Source organism: Meles meles, chromosome 13 (genome assembly GCF_922984935.1).
Source record: "Meles meles chromosome 13, mMelMel3.1 paternal haplotype, whole genome shotgun sequence".
Classification (NCBI taxonomy): domain Eukaryota; kingdom Metazoa; phylum Chordata; class Mammalia; order Carnivora; family Mustelidae; genus Meles; species Meles meles.
In genome coordinates, this window is record NC_060078.1 from 68,174,729 (window position 1) to 68,197,390 (window position 22,662).

The following is a 22,662-nucleotide window of genomic DNA, read 5'->3' on the forward strand; positions in this document are numbered from 1 at the left end:
AGACTGGGGCCTATAGATGAGAATTAGTATGTTAAAGTGAAACACTAGAAATTATTTTTCCTTACTGTTTGTTAAAACTTCTGCTTCATGGGATAGAGGAGCCAAGGATCAAATTCCAACGCTGGGATATGTGAGAAATGGGGTTGTTAGTCCATTCGAAGGAGACTTTATGGGCTTCTGTTAACTTGAGGTCTATTACTGGATTTAGTAGAAATTTTATTACATTGGTTACATATAGCAGAAAGAAAGAAGACTTGTAAAAATTTTCCATTTACTAGTCTTCTGAAACAAGGAAGGTAATAAAATTATGGCATATCTGTTTTATTTTCCTGATCAGAAAGGTACTTGTGTGGAAGTTGCTGTTACTAGTATGCATCTTGGACGTTAATATCTTGTTTGTCATAAGATGACATTTGTTTCCCTGATGTCGTAGCATCTTTCAGATATAATGTTGGCTTTTCCCCCTAATATTCTCAGGTATAATATGATCTTCCTGATATAAAATGTTGTTTTTTAAGTTTATGCTGAATGTTAGCTCCTAATATTATGTCTAGAAATCTTATTTTCACAAAGTACAAAGGAGAGAAAATAAGTGATATAATGTGATATTACAAGCATGTACCTTGAAAATCCCAGTAATTTTATCATTTGGTATCCTTCTAACTGACAACTCAGAAGCGGGACCTGTAATATTTAATTATTTTTAAAATACCTGGTTGAATTTACTGTGGTCTTGGTTATGGCCTTCTGGCATTTCCTAAAAATTACCCTTCCTACGATGTTACCGCTATTAGAAAACCTGGGTGCAGTTGCTGTCTGGCTCATTGAGGAGCATCACATAGTTTCAAATTCCCAGTTTTTTACTGTTTGGTCTCACAACTGAAAAATTTCAAGATCTGTTATCTTTAAAATTCTACTAACACTACTCTGCCTGGCTTCATTGTAACACTGATTTTCCTCCTAAATATTTCTTTCTTTTTTTTTTTTTTTAAAGATTTTATTTATTTATTTGACAGAGAGAGATCATAAGTAGGCAGAGAGGCAGACAGAGAGAGTGAGAGGGAAGCAGGCTCCCTGCTGAGCAGAGAGCCCGATGTGGGACTTGATCCCAGGACCCTGAGATCATGACCGGAGACGAAGGCAGCGGCTTAAACCACTGAGCCACCCAGGCGCCCCCTCCTAAATATTTCTTGAATCTGCTGTCTTTTCCCTTATCTTCATTACTTCCCTCCTAATGAGATACCATCTATCTCTCACCTGGAGACCTGTTATAACCTCCTAACTGGTATCCATGCAACTACTCCTGGCCCATATACCATTCTGACGCATTATATTGACTAGCTTTCTTTCTTCCTTCAATACACCGTGTTTCTTCCTACTTCAAGGTCTTTGCACATACTCTGTTTTTTCCCCTTTGCCAAGTAAGTTGTCCTTACCTAATAACACTCTTATTTCAACTCAGTCATGACTTCTTCAGGGAAGCCTTTTCTCATCAGGCAAAGTAGATTAGGTGTCCACATGATGGCACCCCTACTTTTCCTTCATGGTGTTTATCATAGTTTGTAGAAATACAGTTCTCTGATTGATAAATTCATGTCTCATTCATTGGGTTAAAACCTCCATGAAGGCAGAAGTTGAATCTCTTCTGCTTAAGGATTCATCCCCAGTATCTACCACAATGCCTTGTACATAGTAGGTGTTGCCTGGGTGGCTCGGTGGGTTGAGCCGCTGCCTTCGGCTCGGGTCGTGATCTCAGGGTCCTGGGATCGAGTCCCGCGTCGGGCTCTCTGCTCGGCGGGGAGCCTGCTTCCCTCTCTCTCTCTCTGCCTGCCTCTCTGCCTACTTGTGATCTCTCTCTCTCTCAAATAAATAAATAAAAAATCTTAAAAAAAAAAAAAAATGGAAGGCTTTCAAATTCCAGTTAGATTGCCCTCTGTGGAACTGCATTTCTCTTTTGTGCTGATCACTGTATTAAAGTATGGAAGGAGACATTATGCAACTCCTGCTTTGGCAAACTGATTACGTTGTATTCTTTTTTTTGTTTGTTTTTAAAGATTCTATTTATTTATATGACAGACAGAGATCACAAATAGGCAGAGAGGCAGGCAGAGAAAGAGGAGGAAGCAGGCTCCCCGCTGAGCAGAGAGCCCCATGCAGGGCTCGATCACAGGACTACGGGATCATGACCTGAGCAGAAGGCAGAGTCTTTAACCCACTGAGCCACCCAGGCGCTCCTGATATCATTGTATTCTAAAGAATGTTAATGATAATATATTTGGAAAGGAAGATAATATGTAGTATTTGAAGAATAAAAATCTCTAACTGCCAGTTCTTTTAAATGGGTATTACTGTATATTATAGTATATAAGTATGTTATAGTAGACTATAGAATGCTGCAGTTAATTTTAAAAAACACTCACTGTCATCCAGTCATGAAATTAAAATATTAAAACCTACCTGCCCTGCCAGAACCATAAGTCTGTCAAATATTGGCAATAAATGTTGGTATGAGCCTATGGCACGTAGTAATTGCCTTGTTTTAAGGTGATGTAGAAGGTAATAGTAAGGACCAATTTATGTTTGGATTTTAAGTTCACGAAAAATTTATTTTATTTGGTATCCTTTGGCTATTAAAGAATCTCACAAGAGCAGCCACATTTCAATTCCTTTTGCTAGGATTGAGGACATTAGAAAAGAAAACAGCTTTTCCTTTTGCTTGTAAAGCTTTAGTTTAACTATTCTTAAAATACAGAATCATGAAATGTTTTAGTCTTAGAGGGAATGATTGTATTGTTGTATTTTCAGCTTTAAAGTCTTTTTGGTTGTCTTTTGTAGAGGATTTTTTTTCCAGTAGCAGTAATTTGAAATTTGTTATATCTCCTGTTTTTATTCTTAAATACATACCTGTTAGTTCACTGAATAGTTGAATGAAACCTTTTTTTTATTGTGAAATTTCTCTTTACTATTCTATGCTTTTCAGATTTTCTATATAAAGAAATAGTTTCTGAGTCTCTGTCGAATAGATAACTCCTAGAGTATCAGGACAAAAGTAGAGATTAGTAACAGTTAAACTTTTTGTGATGTTAGTATTGTTCTTCAGTATTTTTTTAAAAAGATTTTATTTATTTATTTGACAGAGAGAGAGATCACAAGTAGGCAGAGGGGCAGGCAGAGAAGGAGAGGAGGAAGCAGGCTCCCTGCTGAGCAGAGAGCCTGATGTGGGGCTCTATCCCAGAACCCTGAGATCATGACCTGAGCTGAAGGCAGAGGCTTTAACCCACTGAGCCACCCAGACGCCCCTGTTCTTCAGTATTTTCAAATGTTGAGTGATTAACACCTCCTGTGTGATGTTTTCTTTGATATTCTGTCTTCCCCTAAAACTGTTTAAATGAAAAATTCTTAAGAATTATTTATATATCTCACTAAACAACTCAGACTTTCCATTAACTGCTTCATGGAAGCATAAGTTTGCTGTGCAGAGTTTCTAAAGGACATATTCCCTTATGGAAGTATGTTTCAAGGAGACTTGACGATCATGCCTTGTTAAGTCAGTAGGACAGCTGCTTCTGTTCCTGTTTGATTAGTGGCCTTTTCCCAGAATATTGAATACATGATGTGGAAGATCACAAATTATAAAAAGGGAATTCAGGATTTCATTCCGTGTAGTTCTCTGCTTTATGAAGGTAAGATATTATCACTCATTTTATGATTAAAACTCATGTGGCCCAGAGATGGTAAGAGATACTTATTTAGCTATAGGTGGTGGTTGCTTTAATATCAAGCTGGATTTTCAGCAGAATATGCATCATTCTAACCAGAGGACACTGTTGACCTGAAGAAAGCTTTTTCTTCTAGATTTCTGCTTACAGAGGAAACCGCATTGCTTTCTTTTGGATATAGCATGATTCTTTGTCACTTCTTAAGTAAAGATAGTTTTCCAGATACTAATTTAATCAAAGAGCTTTGATGGCATCATTTGACAAAATGTATTTCCAGATCCCATTTTTGGTCGATAGTGCTGATGTAATTAATATAAGCATACCTATTTTTTGTTAGATTGTTTTTATTTTTCATTTTGGCTTTCTACATTTTAAAATATTGGTAGCTTTTCTTCCCCCTGCATATGTATATACGAGTGTGTGTGTATGTGTGCGCCATCTTCATTACCATTTAATGAAGAAAACACATGTTGTCAAGTAAACATATAAATACATTATTTCAAACTGTGATGAGTTTAATGTAGGACAAATAGATGATCCTATGAGGAGTATAACAGGGAGGACCTGATTGAGTTTGATAGATGAAGGAAGGCATCTCAAAAGTGGAACCTCTTACAAAGCAGTGGTAAAGAGGTTTTCATGTTCATACACATCTGTTAAATCATTTTTAATTATGGCATGATATTCTGTTTCATGGGTATACCATAATTTGTTAAGCCAGTCACCCATTGATTTAAGTTATTTTTAGATTTTTTTCATTCAAAATAGGGCTATTCAGAACATGTTTTGCAGATAGCTTTGTGCATTTGTCTACCTGGATCCTTAGGATAAACATGAAGAATTAGAATTCTTGGGTCAAAGGGTAGGATCCATCTTCAATAATAATAAAAATAGGAACACCTTGCGTTTAATGTACTACTTGTCTATAAAGCCCTTTAATGTACATTATTACCTCATTTGAATTTCAGAACAGTTCTGTGAGGTAAAATGAAAATATTTTCCTTACTTTTTTGTTGAGGAAACTGGACTGAAGCAAGGTAACTTGCAAAAATAGAACTAGGAAATAAGACAGATCTCTGGGATTTGTTTATCTGGGATCAGCAAATAGCCCTTGGTAAGAATTTTACTTAAAAAGTAAGACTTCGTGACCGTAACCCGAAATTTATGTGTTAGCACTCTCCTTTTCTGCTCTGCCTGAAACGCGTTGTCTGCATCTGCCGCTTTAAGGCTTTCCCACCAGTGCTTTTTCAACTTTTGCAAATTGCTTCCTTTTTCACTAGTTACTGAAACTGCTTTCTTAAAGGTAATTAATAACCAAATTTACTGAACTTATACAATGTACACAGAACATGCCTCCCTACGATAGAGGAGCTTATGGTGCATTTGGAAAAATATGTATATAATAAAATGATAAATTATACAAATCAGTAAGATGTTATAAACATGGCTATTTTTATTTGTTAGATGACAGTATACAGATTAAATTATTTAAATTTATAGAAGATAATTACAGTAGGTTATTATAGAAATGTTGCGGATTCGCAGTATATACTTACTCATTAACTTTGACATGCATTCTAGGAGACATAGGGATTCCATACCTTAGTATAAGTGAAATTCTTTATGTTTTATCTAAGTAACTACTTATAGGAAAAAATATTTGGGGGGCACCTGGGTGGCTCAGTGGGTTAAAGCCTCTGCCTTCAGCTCAGGTCATGGTCCCAGGGTCCTGGAACGAGCCCTGCATCCGGCTCTCTGGTCGTCAGGGAGCCTCCTTTTCCTTCTCTCTCTCTGCCTGCCTCTCTGCCTACTTTTGATCTCTGTCAAATAAATAAAAAATCTTTAAAAATAATATTTGGTTTGGTAGACAATTTTGTTATTAATGTTACTACATACATTTCAGGGGAAAAGTGTGGATTTTCTTTTTATTTAGCTTTATGATGTTAGATAAAAAGATTTCTGTGTGGTATTGATTTCCTTTATTATGGGAAATGTCTTTATTATGGGAAGTATTTTTGGTAGTCTTTTGAAAACACTATGTAAACACCATTTGTGGAGGCCACATGATGAGAGCTTTGAAGCCATTTGAAATGGGCATTTTTAAATTATAGAAGGACATAATTTTATTTTATTTTTTCATTTTTAAAGATTTTCTTTATTTATTCATGAGAAACAGAGAGTCAGAGGCAAAGAGAGAAGCAGGCTATCCATGGGGCAGGGAAACTGATGCCAGACTGGATCCTAGGACCCTGGGATCAGGACCTGAGCCAAAGGCAGGCACATAACTGACTGAGCCACCCAGACGCCCAAAGAGTGTAATTTTAGTCTCAGTCAACATATTTTGATACAACAACTGATTTTCCTTTATTCTTATTTTGATTAATTAGACAGGGACAATTAGGATCCTCTTCAAGGAACTGTAAATAACCTTTTTATACGATAAGAAACTAGAGGGTAAAATGTAGTAAGTTAGTCTTGGTATTAGAAGAAATGTAAATTTTGAGGTTTTTAATTTTGATTACCATAATCTTGTGTGGGAGTATGTATCTTCCACATGAACAACAGAAAAAAGTGATCTTCGTATTTCACAAAAACTCTGGACAGTATATTTTTGTTAATACTGAATCTGCTAGGATTGCTTTCTGTAGTCTTTGCTGGTAACCGTCAACGCACAGAAGTTACAATTTAAAATTCAGACTTCTAGCTTGGATAGAAAACAAATTGACTGCTTTGTATGAAGTTGATCTTGGGGTGTTTAATACCATCATTCTCATTGTCAGTTTATTTGTGGCAGATATGCTTACTGGAGACAAAGGTATGTTCGTGTTTTTAACATTGAAGTTGAAGCCTATATTATTAGAATAGCTGAGTAACGTGTTTCTTTTATTCTTTGAACATTTAAGTATCAGTAGGAATTTAATATTAACTTACTAAGTACGAGTATGTGTTTCATATTGTTGGCCATTTTCATAAATGTGCTCAATAACTTGGATGTTAATGGTAGAGTGTAACAAGTGTGAGGTACTGTCCTGTGAAATGAGGGTGTCCTATTCTGCGTGTTCACATGAAGGAATTTTTGGGGTGATGGAAATTTCCTAAAACTGGGTTGTGTTAAAGGTCATGCAACTGTATAAATTTACTGAAGTTCATTGAACTGTATCCTTAAAATGGGTGAATTTTATTTTATTTTTTTAAAGGATTTTATTTATTTATTTGACAGACAGAGATCACAGGCAGGCAGAGAGACAGGCAGAGAGAGATGAGGAAGCAGGCTCCCCGCTGAGCAGAGAGCCCGATGCCTGGCCCGATCCCAGGACCCCGGGATCACGACAGAGGCTTTAACCCATTGAGCTACCCATGCGCCCCAGGGTGAATTTTATAGTACGCAAGTTATACCTCAGTAAAATTGTTTAAAAGAATTGCCTGTTGCTGTTTATTGCAGTAAGATAAGAGTCTTGAACGTGTGATGGATGCTTAAAAGAACTAAGGTGGAATAATGAATATTAGACAATGAGGCCTTCAGAACTTGAAATGAACCATTATGGGGTTAGGAGTAGGGAGTGTAGCTGGTTGGAAAAAGATACCCCCTCCGTTCTGCAGCTACCAAAGCAAGGAGATTCAGCTACCCTGGCAGCCTCTCCCTTACTTTCTTTGAGAATCCGTTTTCTGTGTGATGTACTTGCCTTAGACAGTAAGATTCTTTGAAATACATGTGTAACATCTGTGTGCGTCTGCTTCTAATACTACAGGGAAGAGTGGGACATATTAACAATAAAACTTGGGATCTTTAAAAAAATGGGCATTTATATTTATATAATTAATGCTGTTAATTATGGTACTGTTCATTTCTTTTCCCTCCAAAGTACCTATTGAATATTTAAAAGGCTACTTTTTTTTTTTTTAAGATTTTTATTTATTTGACAGACAGAGATCATAAGTAGGCAGAGAGGCAGGCAGAGAGAAGGGGGGAAGCAGGCTCCCTGCTGAGCAGAGAGCCCCATGCAGGGCTTGATCCCAGGACCCTGAGATCATGACCTGAGAGGAAGGCAGAGGCTTAACCCACTGAGCTACCCAGGCACCCCTGAATATTTATTTCATGCCTGACTCTATCCTAAAATATCAAATTATAATTTGGAAGTCAAGAGATTTGGGAAATCACTGATACTTTCTGCATTTTTAAAGGTTTTTAGAATGTTGCTGTGTGTTATATATTACATGTTATCACAAATTAATTGTCCTGTTTTAACTTTTGGAAGTATGCTTAAGAGCAATAATTTTAATTTTCAAAATTCTCTCTGGTTTTTAACATTATTCTCTCACCTAAAAAGTGATGATTTCATGAGTAATGTGTAACTTTTGTATGTATTAGATGCTTCTTAATTTCTGGCACTATTAAGAATAGAAAGTGAAGGGGCGCCTGGGTGGCTCAGTGGGTTAAAGCCGCTGCCTTCGGCTCAGGTCATGATCCCAGGGTCCTGGGATCGAGCCCCACATCGGGCTCTCTAGCAGGCTCCCTGCTTCCTCCTCTCTCTCTGCCTGCCTCTCTGCCTAGTTGTGATTTCTCTCTGTCAAATAAATAAAATATTAAAAAAAATGAATAGAAAGTGAAGTAGTTATTTTTTGTTTTAAATTCTTAACATTTCAAAAAAAAATAGTAGATGTATGTAGTTGTAAGACTCTGCTAATACTACATGACTTATAAAGAAGATTAACATTCCTCTGCTTCATCTCTCCCCTTCCAGTTTCTGCTTCCTAGAGGCCACCACTTCAGTAATTTAGCAGTTCATTGGCTGTTTGCTTTCTTACTTCTTTTCTTGTCCTTTTTTCTCCTTTTCTCTTTTCTTTCTAAGTTTTTACTTATTTAAGTAATCTCTACACCTAACGTGGGGCTTGACCTCCCGACCCTGAGATCAAGAGTTGCAAGCTTTTCCAGCTGAGCCAGCCAGGTGCCCCTGCTTACTTATTTCTAAATAAGAAGCTTATTCTGAGAGTCATTGGGTGGCTTAGTCACTTAAGCATCTGACTTTTAATTTCTACTCAGGTCATGATCTCAGGGTCATGAGATCAAGCCCATATTAGGCTCTGTGCTTAGTGTAGAGTCTGCTTGAAATTCTCCTTCTGCCCCTCCCCTGCTCTATTTCTTTTTCTCCAAATAAATAAAATCTTTTAAAAAAAATTTAAAATAAGCTTATTCTGCTTATTATCTGATTTTCTGTTATGTTATTGATTTCCTGTTATGGAAGATGAAGACTTGACTGTACTCTTCACTAACAGCAGATTAATTGTATGCTGGAAATGAAAATTTTTTTCAAGTACACATAAATATATATATTTCCCAAAGGAATGAGGTTTTTAAATTATGTTCTTTGTAGTAATTTATATTATTAGTCTCCCACAATAAAGAATTAACATTTTATTGTCATTTTCTGAGTACTTTGTGGTACAGTAGATTATTGCCTCAATTTCTGGATAAGTTTTATTACTTTTTTTAATTAAATTTTATTTTTTTAAAGATTTTATTTATTTATTTGACAGAGATCACAAGTAGACAGAGAGGCAGGCAGAGAGAGAGAGAGAGGAGGAAGCAAGCTCCCTGCTGAGCAGAGAGCCTGATGCAGGGCTCAATCCCAGGACCCTGAGATCATGACCTGAGCTGAAGGCAGAGGCTTTAACACACTGAGCCACCAGGCGCCCTGAGTTTTATTACTTTAAAAAATAAGTTTTATTTGGATATAATTTCTATACAATAAAATTCCCCAGTTTTTAGTGTATAATTCAGTGACTTGACATATATATACAGTCATGCAGCCTCCAGCAAAATTATAATATAGAACATGTTTATCAACTCAAAACATTACTTCGTGCCTCTCTCCAGTCAGTTTTCTATCTCTCACACGTTTTCTGTCACTGCAGTTTTGCCATTTCTAGAGTTTCATATAAGTGGAATCATGTATATACTCTTTTTGTGTCGAACTCTTTTCACTTAGCATAGTGTTTTTTGAGATTCATGTTTTTCTGTTTCAGTAGTTCATATTTTTATATTGCTGAGTAATTTAGTAATTTTATTTTAATAATTTAATTTAATGTAATGATTTTATATTGCTGAGTGATAATTTAATAATAATAATAACTCAGCAATATTTTATATTGCTGAGTAATAATCCATTGTATGGATCTACCACAGTTTGTCTATCCATTCACCAGTTGATTCAGGTTGCTTATAGTTTTTAGCTGTTATAAGTAAAGATTCCATGTACTTTCATGGACAGGTCTTTTGTGGATGTATGTTTTCATTTTTCTTAGATAAATACCTAAGAGTGAAATTTCTAGGTCATATAGTAAATATATATTTAACTTTATAAAGTTAAATATATAGAAAATTTATAAAGAAATTGTCAAACCATTCCCAAAAGTATCTGTACCATTTTATATTCTTTTTTTTTAAGATTTTATTTATTTATATGACAGACGGAGATAACAAGTAGGCAGAGAGGCAGGCAGAGAGAGAGGAGGAAGCAGGCTCCCCGCTGAGCAGAGAGCCCGATGCGGGGCTCGATCCCAGGACCCGGGAACCATGACCCGAGCCAAAGGCAGAGGCCTTAACCCACTGAGCCACCCAGGTGCCCTGTGTACCATTTTATATTCTGACTAGCAGTGTAGGAGACTTCCAGTAACTCCACAACCTGGGTGGTACTTGGTGTTGTCAGTCTTTTAAATTTTAGCCTTTCTAGTGGGTGTGTCAGAATAACTTGTGGTTTAGATAGCATTTTCCTTACAACTAGTGATCCTTGAGCGTCTTTCTATGGGCTTATTTGCTATTGATATATCTTCTTTGGGGAAGTATCTAATGATATTTTTTACCTTTTTTCTTTTGAGTTGTTTGTTTTCTTGTTGAGCTGTAAAGAGTTCTTTGTAAATTCTGGGGGCACGGGGATGGCTTAGTCCGCCAAGTATCAGATTCTTGGTTTCAGCTCAGATCGTGTCAAGGGGCTCAGTCAGCACAGAGTCTGCTTGAAATTCCCTCTCTCTTCCTCTGCCCCCCACCTCACCCCAATAAATAAATAACAGCTAAAAAAAAAAGACTTATCTAAAATATACAAAGACTTAAAAAAAAAGAGTTATTTGTAAATTCTGGATATGGTTCTTTATTACATATGTGTTTTGCAAATTCTCCTAATTAGGATTTGCCTCTATCATTTTCTTAACAGTGTCTTTTGAAGAACCAAATTTGCATATTTTGATGAAGTTCAGTTTATAATGTTTGTCGTTTATTATTTGTGATTCTAATGTCCTAAAAATCTCTGTATAATTCAAAATCATCAAAGATTTTCTCTTGTTTTCCCCTAGCAGTCTTATAGTTTTAGGTTGCATATTTAGATCTAAGTTTCATTTAGAGTTAGTTTTTGTAGAAGATGTGAAGTGAGGGCTAATGTTCATTTTTTGGCAAATATACTTTTTTTTTTTTTTGTAAAGACTCTACTTTCTCCGTTGAATTTCCTTAGGATTTTTGTAAAAAATCAGTTGACCACATATGTGTGAGTCTATGATTGGTCCATTGATCAAAATTTTTTTTCCTTTCTTTTTTTTTTTTCAAAATATTTATTTTTATCCCAAAACCACAATGTCTTCATTACTTAGGGTTTTTTTTTTTTTTAAAGATTTTATTTATTTGAGCAAAAGAGCAAGAGAGACAGTACACACACACACAAGTAGGGGCAGGGCAGATAGAGAGCAAGAAGCAGACTCCCTGCTAAGCGGGACCCAGGACCCAGAGATCATGATCTGAGCCAAAGGCAGACACCTAAACTGATTGAGCCACCCAGGCATCTTTTTTTTTTTTTTAATATTTTATTTATTTGACAGAGAGAAGTCACAACTAGGCAGAGAGGCAGGCAGAGAGAGAGGAGGAAGCAGGCTCCCCGCTGAGTAGAGAGCCTGATGCGAGGCTCAATCCCAGGACCCCAAGATCACGACCTGAGCTGAAAGCAGAGGCTTTAACCCACGGAGCCACCCAGGCGCCCCCCCCCCTTTTTTTTTAAATAAGTCATGAAATCAGTAGGTCTTCCAGTGTGGTTCTTTTTCAGAAGTTCTTTTGCCTATTCTAGGTCTTTTGCACTTTAACATATGTTATAGAATCTCCTTGTCAGTTTCTACAATAAAGCCTATTAGAATCTTGATTGGGATTGTATTGAATCTGTAGATTAATTTAGAGACACTTCACACATCTGAACAATCTTGAATTTTCATGACCATGGTATGTCTCTTCATTTACTCAATTATTTGGATGTTTTCATAGTTCAGCTATGTTTTGTATTTTTTCAGAATATGAATAATGTATATAATTTGTTAAATTTATCCTTAGGTATTTGTTAATCTTTGATGCTATTATAAATAGCCATTGAATTTCTTAAATTAGTTCTAATAATTTGTATATTCCTTAGGATTTTTTAAATAGATAATAAATGATGTTGTTTACAGTACATATATTTTTACTTCTTCATTTCCATAGTATATGATGTTTCTTTTTTCTGCCTTATTTCATTGGTGAGGCCTCTACTATGGTGCTGAAGAGCAATGGTAAGAGTGAATTATTCCTTGTTCTTAATCTTGAGAAAACTTGCATTCTCTTTCACCATTGAGTATGATAGTTGTATTTTTTGTAGATGCCTTTTCACAGGTTCAGGAAATTCCTTTCTTTACTAAGTTACTGAGTTTGTTTTGTTTTTTTTTTAATCATGAACAGATGCTGAATTTTGTTAAATGTGCTGCATTTATTGAGATTATACTGTATTTTTCAAATTATTCTGTTAATGCGGTCAGTTACATTGATTGGTATTTTTGTTGACTCGTAAATCAGTCTTGCATTCCTAGAATAAACTCTTTGTGGTCATGGTACATTTTGTGATACTGACACCAACCACCCATAGTTAGCACCGTGCACAAATTTAAGGGTGCAGTTCTCAACATGACTGTCCTCACCATAGATGCCAGCTGTACTAGCTGGCTAACTTCTGACTAACTGGCTACAAATTTCGGGGTTCTTAATCCCCTCAGGTTTGAGAATTCACTAGAACTCCTCAGAGAACTCAGGAAGGCACTATACTTATGATTACAAATTGTATTATAAATAATAGAAATCAGGACCAGCCAAATGAAGAGAAATATGGGGCAAAGTCTGGGAGAGTTGTGAACATGGAGCTTCTATGTCATTTTACTGTGGAATCAAGATGCATTACCTTCCTGGCACGTTCATGTATTTACTAACCAGGAAGGTCACCTGAGCCTCACATTCCAGAGTTTTTATTTAAAAATCATTGCAGTCATGGGGTGTCTGGGTGGCTCAGTGGGTTAAGCCTCTGCCTCCGGCTCAGGTCATAATCCCAGGGTACTGGGATCAAGCCCCACATCAGGCTCTCTGCTTAGCAGGGAGCCTGCTTCCCCCCACCACCCCCACCTGCCTCTCTGCCTACTTGTGATCTCTCTCTCTTTGTCAAGTAAATAAATAAAATCTTTAAAAAAAAAAAAGAAATTTGTCCATTTCATCTAAGTTGTTTGAATTTATTGGCATAAAGTTTGTAATATTCTCTTATCCTTGTAATGTGTATAGGATCTATAATGATGTACACTCTTTCATCCTGATATTACTTCTTTGTTTGTATTAGTAATTTTTGTCTTTTTTTCCTTCACCAGTGTTAGAAGTTTGTCAATTTTACTGACTTTTTTAAAGTCAACTGTCAGTGTTACTGATTTTTCTCTTGTTTCCTGTTTCTTATTTTATTTATTCCTCTTCTTGGCTTTATTATTTCTTTCCTCTACTTCAGAGTTTCTCAGCCTCAGCACTATGGACAATTTTGGCCAGATAATTCTGTTTTGAGCATCATGGGGTCTTTAGCAGCATCCTTGACCTCTCCTCACAAAATGCCAGTGATCCTCTCGTTGTAATAACAGAAAATGTCTACAGACATTGTCAGATATCTGCTGGTGAGCAAAATAGCCCTAGCTGAGAACCATTGCTCAACTTCTTTCAGTTTAGTTTGCTTCTTTTTCTAACTTCTAAAAGTGAAATCTCAGATCATTGATTTTAGACTCCACCCCCAGCATAAGGATTTAAAGCTAAACATTTCTCTTGAAATACTGCTTTAGCTGCCTCAAACAAATTTTGGTATCTTACATTTTTTTTATCATCCTTCTGAAGACATGTTCTGATTTCTTTGTGATCTGTTCTTTAACCTGTGACTTATTTAATTTGCTCTTCTTTTTGAAGCTTCTTCTCTTTTTTTAAAAGATTTTATTTATTGGGGCACCTGGCTGGCTCAATGGGTTAAGCCGCTGCCTTCAGCTCAGGTCATGATCTCAGGGTCCAGGGATCGAGCCCTACATCGGGCTGTCTGCTCAGCAGGGAGCCTGCTTCCCCCTCTCTCTCTGCCTGCCTTTCTGCCTACTTGTGATCTCTCTCTCTGTCAAATAAAGAAAATCTTTTTTTAAAAAAGATTTTATTTATTTATTTGACACAGAGTGAGAGAGCACAAGCAGGGGGAGCAGCAAAGGGAGAGGGAGAAGCAGGTTCTCTGCTGAGTAGGGAACCTGATGTGAGGCTCAATCCCAGGACCCTTAGATCATGACCTGAGCCAAAGGCAGAGGCTTAACCCACTGAGCTACCCAAGCGCCCTTTTTGTAGCTTCTTAAGCTTTTTTTTTTTTTTTTTCTAATAGGAGAATTTAAAGTTAAACATTATTGTATGAGCATTGCTTTAGCTACATCCAACAAATTTGGTATGTTGTGTTTTTATTATCACTCAGAATATTTTCTAATTTCTCTGCATTTTGTTTTTTGATTTGTGGCTTACCTTCCAAATATTACTGTTTTTCTAGTTATCTTAACTATTTTTGATTTCTAATTTAATTCCATTGTGCTTAGAGAGAACAGACTTAGTTCTTACTTAGAGAACTTACTCTGTGTAATTTTATTTTTTTTATTTTATTTTTTTAAAGATTTTATTTATTTATTTGGCAGATGGAGAGAACAAGTAGGCAGAGAGGCAGGCAGAGAGAGAGGGAAGCAGGCTCCCCGCTGAGCAGAGAGCCCCATGCGGGGCTCGATCCCGGGACCCCGAGATCATGACCCGAGCCGAAGGCAGCGGCCCAATCCACTGAGCCACACAGGCGCCCCTACTCTGTGTAATTTTAATAGTTAGAAACTTATTGAAAATTATGCTTTACAAAGTGAATGACTTAGGCATGCTTATGTAGTGAGCCAAAAGATTTATCAGAGGCTTAAATTAGTTGTTTGCTATATTTGAAATAAGAATTGTTGGGGCACCTGGGTGGCTCAGTTGGTTAAGCGTCTGTCTCCTTCGGCTCAGGTCATGATCCCAGGGTCCTGGGATCCAGCCGCATAGGGCTCCCTGCTCAGTGGGGAGCCTGCTTCTCCCTCTTCCAATCCCTCTGCTTGTACGTGCGTGTGCACGCACTCTCTCTGTGAAATAAATAAAGCCTTAAAAAAAGGAATTGTTTTTTTACTGAATTCAGTTCATATGTAATTAAAAGTTTTTTTTCCTGTTTATTGAAAATGTACATGCAGAAAAATACAAATTCTAAGTGTACAGCTTGATGAATTTTCACAAAGGTAAAGAAATAAAATATAACAGACTCTTCTTAGAAACTCTTCCCTCGGGATGTCCAGGTGGCTCAGTTAGTTAAGCAACTGCCTTCTTGGGTCATGGTCCCAGGGTCCTGGGGTCCAGTCCCCCATCCGGCTCCCTGCTCCACGGGGAGCCTGCTTCTGTCTCTCCCTCTTCCTGCCCTTCCCTCTGCTTGTTTTGTTCTTTCTCTCTGTCAAATAAATAAATAAAACCTTCAAAAAAATAAAAATAAAAGAAATTCTTCCCTTTGACTCTTTCCAGTCACTGTCATCCCTTCCCTAAAGTAACCAACTTTTCTAGCTTTTGATACTGTAAATTAATTTTGCCAGTTTTGCACTTTGTATGAATGGAATTATGTTGTATATATTTCTGTGTATCTGCCTTTTTTCATTCAACATTATATTAAAGTTAGGAAGATTCACCCATGTTTTTGCACAATAGTTGTCCATTTTCAGTGCTGTGTGGTTTCACATTGTATGAGTACTTCACAGTTTGTTTATTCACTCCATTATTGATGGATGTTTGTTTCCAGTTTTTGGCTAGTATGAAAAGAATGAGTATTCTTTTGTATGTCCGTCGATGAAAATATATTAGTTTGGTATATGCCAATGAGTGGAGATGCTGAGTCATAATGATTGTATATATTCAGTTTTGTTATGTAAGTTTTGAGAGAAATTTTATTATTGTAGTTATTCTTATGTATCTATGTATCTTTTTTAGACACTTGCTTTTTTGTGGCTTTAGTTATTGGGGTGGTTATGTTTTTATCATTCTTAAGGAAAAAGCAATACATTTATAAGACAGGTTTCCTAAAAGCCTGCAGTGTTCAAGGTTTACTGTTTTTAATGGTTTTTAGAAATGTGTGCCTTTGATAGAAATAAATATACAAAGTTATTTTTTTGAAATAATTACTTTAAGTAATAACTTTAAGTTATGAAGATGAGGAGCACCTGGGTGGCTCAGTTGGTTGTGTCTGCGCTTGGCTCAGGTCATGATCTCGGGGTCCTGGGATCAAGGCTCCTTTCGGGCTCCCTGCTCAGCAGGGAGTCTGCTTTTCCCTCTGCGCCTACCCCCGAATGTGTGCATGGACATGCTCTCTCTCTTTCTCTCTCTCTCAAATACATAAATAAAATCTTTAAAAAATAGATCTTGAAGATGAAGAGTATGACCTAGAGAATGTAGTTAGTAAAATTGTAATAATATTATTTGGTGATGACACTTACCAGGTGAGCACTGAGTAATGTGTAGAATTGTTGAATCATTATGTTGTATTGAAACTAATTTAACACTGTATGTTAATTATACTTCAGTAAAATTTAATTTAAAGAAGAATTACTTTATTGGCAATTAGCATGATCTTTTATTACAGTGTTTTTCAAACTTTATTAAATACTATATTATACCACTGGCAGCAAAAAATTCTCTATTCTTATCAGCCCCCTTCAGGTATATACTTCAGAGACCCCACCTCTAATGTGGCTGAGGTTTTCTGTTTTTCCTGCCTTTTGAGTATATGTCGAGGAAATATAAACTTTAGGATACAACTAGAAGATACGTGTGTAGCTTCAGAGAATGTGTTATTTTCATCATGTGGAGGGCAACGTTCATTTCACAATGTAAGTGAAACAAAAATGTTAACAAATTCGGGGCTTGCTCATTAACTCAACAAAGATAGAGAGGTCTTTTCTTTTGCTGGAAGAGAATATTAATTCTGGGAATGGGGGCTTTAGTTTTCTTCCACAGCGGCACTACTCTTGAGCCGAACTGTACTGTTTTGTTCCGTTTCAGTTCTTGCTTCATTGCATTGACTGCCACCAAACTGCACCCTAAAGAATTAAAAGTTTATGTATTAGAGCTGTGTTGTAGTCCGTGAAAAGCCACAGATCTGGGTGAGATAATGACTCCCAAATAGTGAATTCATTAGCGTGTCTCTCTTAAAGGGATATTATTTGTGAAAAAGATTACCTGTGATTCACTGATAAAATGATAGAAATGTCTTTTCTCCGTCCCTGGAAGTTGTTAAGAATTCAGGGTAAGGGTGTCTGAAAGGCACACAATTCATTAGGGTTTGCTTTCAGAGGTGCATTTTATTTGGAGAAGAAAAGTGAGCTAACCCAATGGATTATTAGAACATCTCAACCTTACAGAGAACTTACCATAATTGAATATTGCAATGGTATATTATTGGAAGGCTTTGGTTGGACATAATAGGCTCAGAGAAGCAAAAAGTTTGTTTCTGAGTATGTGATACTCCTTTGTTGTCAGCGCTATTTGGATCATCATTTTCTTCATGTACGTGTAATTGGTCACCTCTCTCTCTCTCTCATACCCTAACCTTGTACTGTTTTCACGGCTGACTAAATGACCGAAATACTTCTCTTTTCTTTCAGTTTCTTTTTTCATCATTTTGGTTGTTTGTTTATTTCCAGGCTAATTTCAAGTGTTATTGAGAATCTATCAATTTATTGCCTCATGTAGTATACTTAATTGTTTTAGGTAGTATATTTTTAGTTTTGTTAAAAATAATAAGTGTAGTTGCAATGACTAAAACATTTACTGAATGTTTATTATGTGTTAGATGCTTTTACATATTTTCCTCATTCTCTCATTCTCCAGCCAAGCCACATGTTATTATTCATTTTACAAATGAGGAAACTCTTAATCAGAGAGGTTAAGTAATTTGTTTCAAGTCACACAGCTAATGTGAGTGATAGAGTTAAGACTCAGGACTTTTTTCCTCTAACACCGCAGATCTTCATGACCTATATGTTGTTCTCTGATTTTGCTTTGGACTTCATAGCCCTGCTTGTTTATTTTATTTTATTTTTCTAAGTTTTTATTTACATTTCAGTTAGTGCACATACAGTGTAGTTTCAGGTGTAGGATTTAATGATTCATCACTTCATCACTTACAGAGAACACCAAGTGCTTATCACAAGTACCCTCCTTTTTTTTTTTTAAGGTTTTATTTATTTATTTGACACAGAGAGAGATCACAAGTAGGCAGAGAGAGAGGGGTAAGCAGGCTCCCTGCTGAGCAGAGAGCCCGATGCGGGGCTCGATCTGAGGACCCTGAGATCATGACCTGAGCCAAAGGCAGAGGCTTAACCCATTGAGCCACCCAGGTGCTCCCACAAGTACCCTCCTTAATATCCATCACTGATTTAACCCATCACCCTACCACCTCCCCTCCAGCAACTGTCCGTTTGTTTTCTGTAGTTAAGAGTCTGTTTTATGGTTTGCTTCACTCTCTTTCCCCCACCATGTTCATCTGTTCTGTTTCTTAAATTCCACATCTAAGAGTGAAATTATGTGGTATTTACTTTTCTCTGAGTTATTTCTTTTAGTATAATACTCTCTAGGCCCATTCACATCATTGCAAATGGAACTATTTCAGTCTTTTTTTATTGCTGAGTAACATTCCATTGTATACATATACCACAATTTCTTTATTCATTCATTAGTTGATGGACATTTGGACTCTTTCCATAGTTTGGCTGTTGTGGATAATGCTGCTGTAAACATCGGGGTTCATGTGCCCCTTGGAATCAGTGTTTTTGTATCCATTGGGTAAATACCCAGCAATTGCTGGATCATAGGTTAGTTCTATTTTTAACTTTTTGAAGAACCTCCATACTGTTTTCCAGAGTGGCTGCACTGGTTTGCATTCCCACCAACAATGTAAGAGGGTTCCCCTTTCTCTGTATCTTTGCCAAGATCTGTTGTTTCATGTGCTTTTAATTTTAGCCTTTCTGACTGGTGTGAGGTGATATCTCATTGTAGATTTTGATTTGCATTTCCCTGATGATGAATGATGTTGGAGCATCTTTTCATGTGTCTGCTGGCCATCTGTATGTCTTCTTTGGAAGAATGTTCATGTCTTCTGCCCATTTTTTTTTAAACTAGATTGTTTTCTGGGTGTTGAGTTTTAGAAGTTCTTTATGTATTTTGGATACTAACCCTTGATCAGATATGTCACTTGCAAATATCTTCTCCCATTCCAAATGTTAACTTTTAGTTTTGTTGATTGTTTCCTTTGCTGTACAGAGCTTTTTATCTTGATGAAGTCCCAGTATTTTATTTTTGCTTTTGTTTCCCTTGCCTCAGGAGACATAAGAAGCTATTATGGCTGATGTCAGAGAGGTTACTGCCTGTGTTCTCTTGTAGGATTTTGATGATTTCCTGTCTCACGTTTAGTTCTTTCATACATTTTGTATTTATTATTGTGCATGGTGTAAGAAAATGATCCAGTTTCATTCTTTTGTGTGTTGCTGTCCAGTTTTCCCAGCACAATTTGTTGTAAGGTCTTTTTTCCATTGGATATTCTTTCCTGCTTTGTTGAAAATTAGTTGACCATATAGTAGTGGGTCAGCTGTGCTTTTTTACTGACACTCCTTTCCAGTTGGTACATCCTCTCCCTACCAGGTCCAGCAATGGTAGCAAATGGTCATCTACTAGTAGCAAATAGTCATCATTTAAGATTCATACCAAATGCTACCTTTTTCTAAAATTTACCCTGAAAGCCACATTTGGAAGTGAATTCTGCCTACTTTAAACTCCCAGAATACTTTGTACTTTTCTTCATATATTCGTTTTGCCTTGAATTATAATTATTCCTATACATATCTTAAATTTATCAACTAGAGACTATCTGATTCCCTGTAGCCTAAGATAGTCTTAAAGAAGCAAAGTATTTGTTGACTTGAGATTACAGGTACAAAAGCCATCAAAATAGAAGTACTACTGATGCTTTTTTTTTTTTAATTGGAAGATCATGACAGTATGGTATAGATTAGTACATACTTGATCATTTTTGTTTCTTGGTATTTGAAAATGTTAAATGTTACTAGTGGTATAATTAAATACGACATGTAATTCTTGGTTTGGTGGAAAAGTTCATATTCTTGGCTATTTTATATTTTTTTAGAAAGAAGATAAATAAAAGTCTGAGAGAGGTGGGTAGAACCTGCTGTTTTAATTTTGTTCACAGCAGTGGGTCAGATTATGTTCTTTTGGTGCTTTGATAATAGGCTTAATGTAATATTGGAATTCAACAATTGGTTGTCTTTGGATGTATATATTCTTTTGTATTTATGGCCATGTGTGGGATTTCCAAACTGTTTAGAAAAAGTTTATGGTAAATAGTCTACTTCTCTCTAAATAGATTGTTTCTGTTTATTACTTACTTTAGTATTCCACTGTTTCTGTTTCACTTCTTCTAAGTTTTCTTCAGATAAAGGCAATTAAAGCAAAACTGACTATGAGGGGTTGGGGAATTTCATTATTGAATACCCATTCAAATTTTGAACAATATTCTTTATTTTAAATCTGTTTAAGATATGTCCTTTTCCTCTTCTGATTTACTGACTTACTTTGACAAAAAAGAACTTAAACGTTTTTATAAATAATGGGCGCCTGGGTGGCTCAGCGGGTTAAAGCCTCTGCCTTCGGCTCAGGTCATGATCTCAGGGTCCTGGGATAGAGCCCCGCATTGGGCTCTTTGCTCAGCAGGGAGCCTGCTTCCCCCTCTCTCTCTGCCTGCCTACTTATGTTCTCTCTCTCTCAGTCAAATCAATAAAATATTAAAGTTTTTATAAATAATTATGTAGTGATAGAGATTTGGTTATAATTTATTTATTAGGTCTTGAGTCTGTTAAACTCTTTATTAGGTCTTGAGTCTGTTAAAGTTCTGTGTTTTTATGATTTCTTTCATCTGAATTATGCATATCCTTGCTGTTCATTTGGCTGAACTCTTGAAGCATCTTAAAAATTTCTTTTCTTTTTTTTTAACCTCTTAAGGGAGAAATTCTTTTATTAAGATAATCTCTTGAAAATGAACATTAGTCTTTTTCATCCTGTGTCACTTGGACCTTACAATACCATTAAGAAACCAAAAAGTAGACAGAATACAGTAACTCAAAGAAGCCTTTTGGCTTTTGAACTAAAACAGTGGGTAAAATTTCTACAAATTATAAGACTGACAAAAACATTCCTATTGTTAAAGTTTAGAAATGTAATTTTTAAATATCCACTGGAATAATAAATCAGATTAAAATAATCAGTAATGTGATATTCTGAAAACATTTGACATTAACCAGGATATATTAAATGATTAAAGTTTTAGTTCTGGTGACAGGAACTTAAATTCTCTTATATAAAATTACCATTATTGTTAATGCTAAATTATTATAAAAGTAGTACATGTTCATTTAAGAGAACTCGTAACATAATTCTAATAATAGCTAACTTTAGACTTTGTTATATTTTGCTCTTCAGTATAAACTTGTTCATTCCTCATAACAATCACATGAGGATACATACTGTCACTTTTCCTATTTTACAGATGAGGAAACTGACTACAGAGAAATGAAGGCACTATTCGACCCCAGCAGTCTGGCCTTAGCCTCTCTGTTCTAACCTCTCTTCACCGTAGTTAAGAATTTGGATTTTGAGATTGATGATTCACAGACCTGTACCCCTGAAGCAAATAATACATTATATGTAATTAAAAAAAAAAAAGAATTTGGGTTTTGGGGGCGTTTGGGTGACTCATTTGGTTAAGTGTCTGCCTTTGGCTCAGGTCATGATCCTAGAGTCCTGGGATTAAGCCCCACATTGGGCTCCCTGCTCAGTGGGAAATCTACTTACCACTCTCTCTATCCCTCTGCCCCTCCACCTGCTCATGCTTTCTCTCTCTCTCAAATAAATAAATAAAAACTTAAAAAAAAAAAAAGAATTTGGGTTTTGGAGTAAGAAAGACCTGGGCTTAAATCAAGGCTACTACTTCTACTCTGGGGAAAAGAGCATGTCTCAACCTCTCCGAGGTTCTCAGAGGCTCAGAGGTCTTATGTAAGGAAGAATGTAAGTATTCTTACTTAGAAAACAAGAGTTGTTTGGGGGATAAAATGAAATAATGTATGTTAACTGCTTAACACACTGTTTAGCAGACACTGTACTTGTTCAGTAGATGATGAGTATTATTATAACAAATACTGATAAGCAAAATGAAAAATAGTCCCCAAAAGAAAATAACCATTGTTAGCATTTTGAGGTGTATCCTCCCAGTCTTTTAAAAGTGTGTTTCTTGATTTTGTTAATGTATTTTCTTTGATTTGTATTATTTTCTTCATTGTATAACTTTATGTTTTACACAAACGGCAGGAAAGCTTGAATTTGTATCACTTAGCAGTAAGGCAAACCTGTTAGCTTCTGTGCTAGCCAAAACTTTTTCCCCCCGCTGTTTAGGAGTTACTACGTAGAGGTAGAAGAGGACATAGAAGTACGTTTTTCTTTTTAAACAAA

The 22,662-nt window shown here is 36.2% G+C and overlaps 1 protein-coding gene across 4 annotated transcripts in view; it reads left to right on the forward strand.

The window, feature by feature from the left end:
- The window catches only part of MXI1 (MAX interactor 1, dimerization protein), an 82,653-nt gene that overhangs the window by 21,332 nt on the left and 38,659 nt on the right, over positions 1 to 22,662 (forward strand). The gene's annotated exons all lie outside the window — the stretch shown is intronic.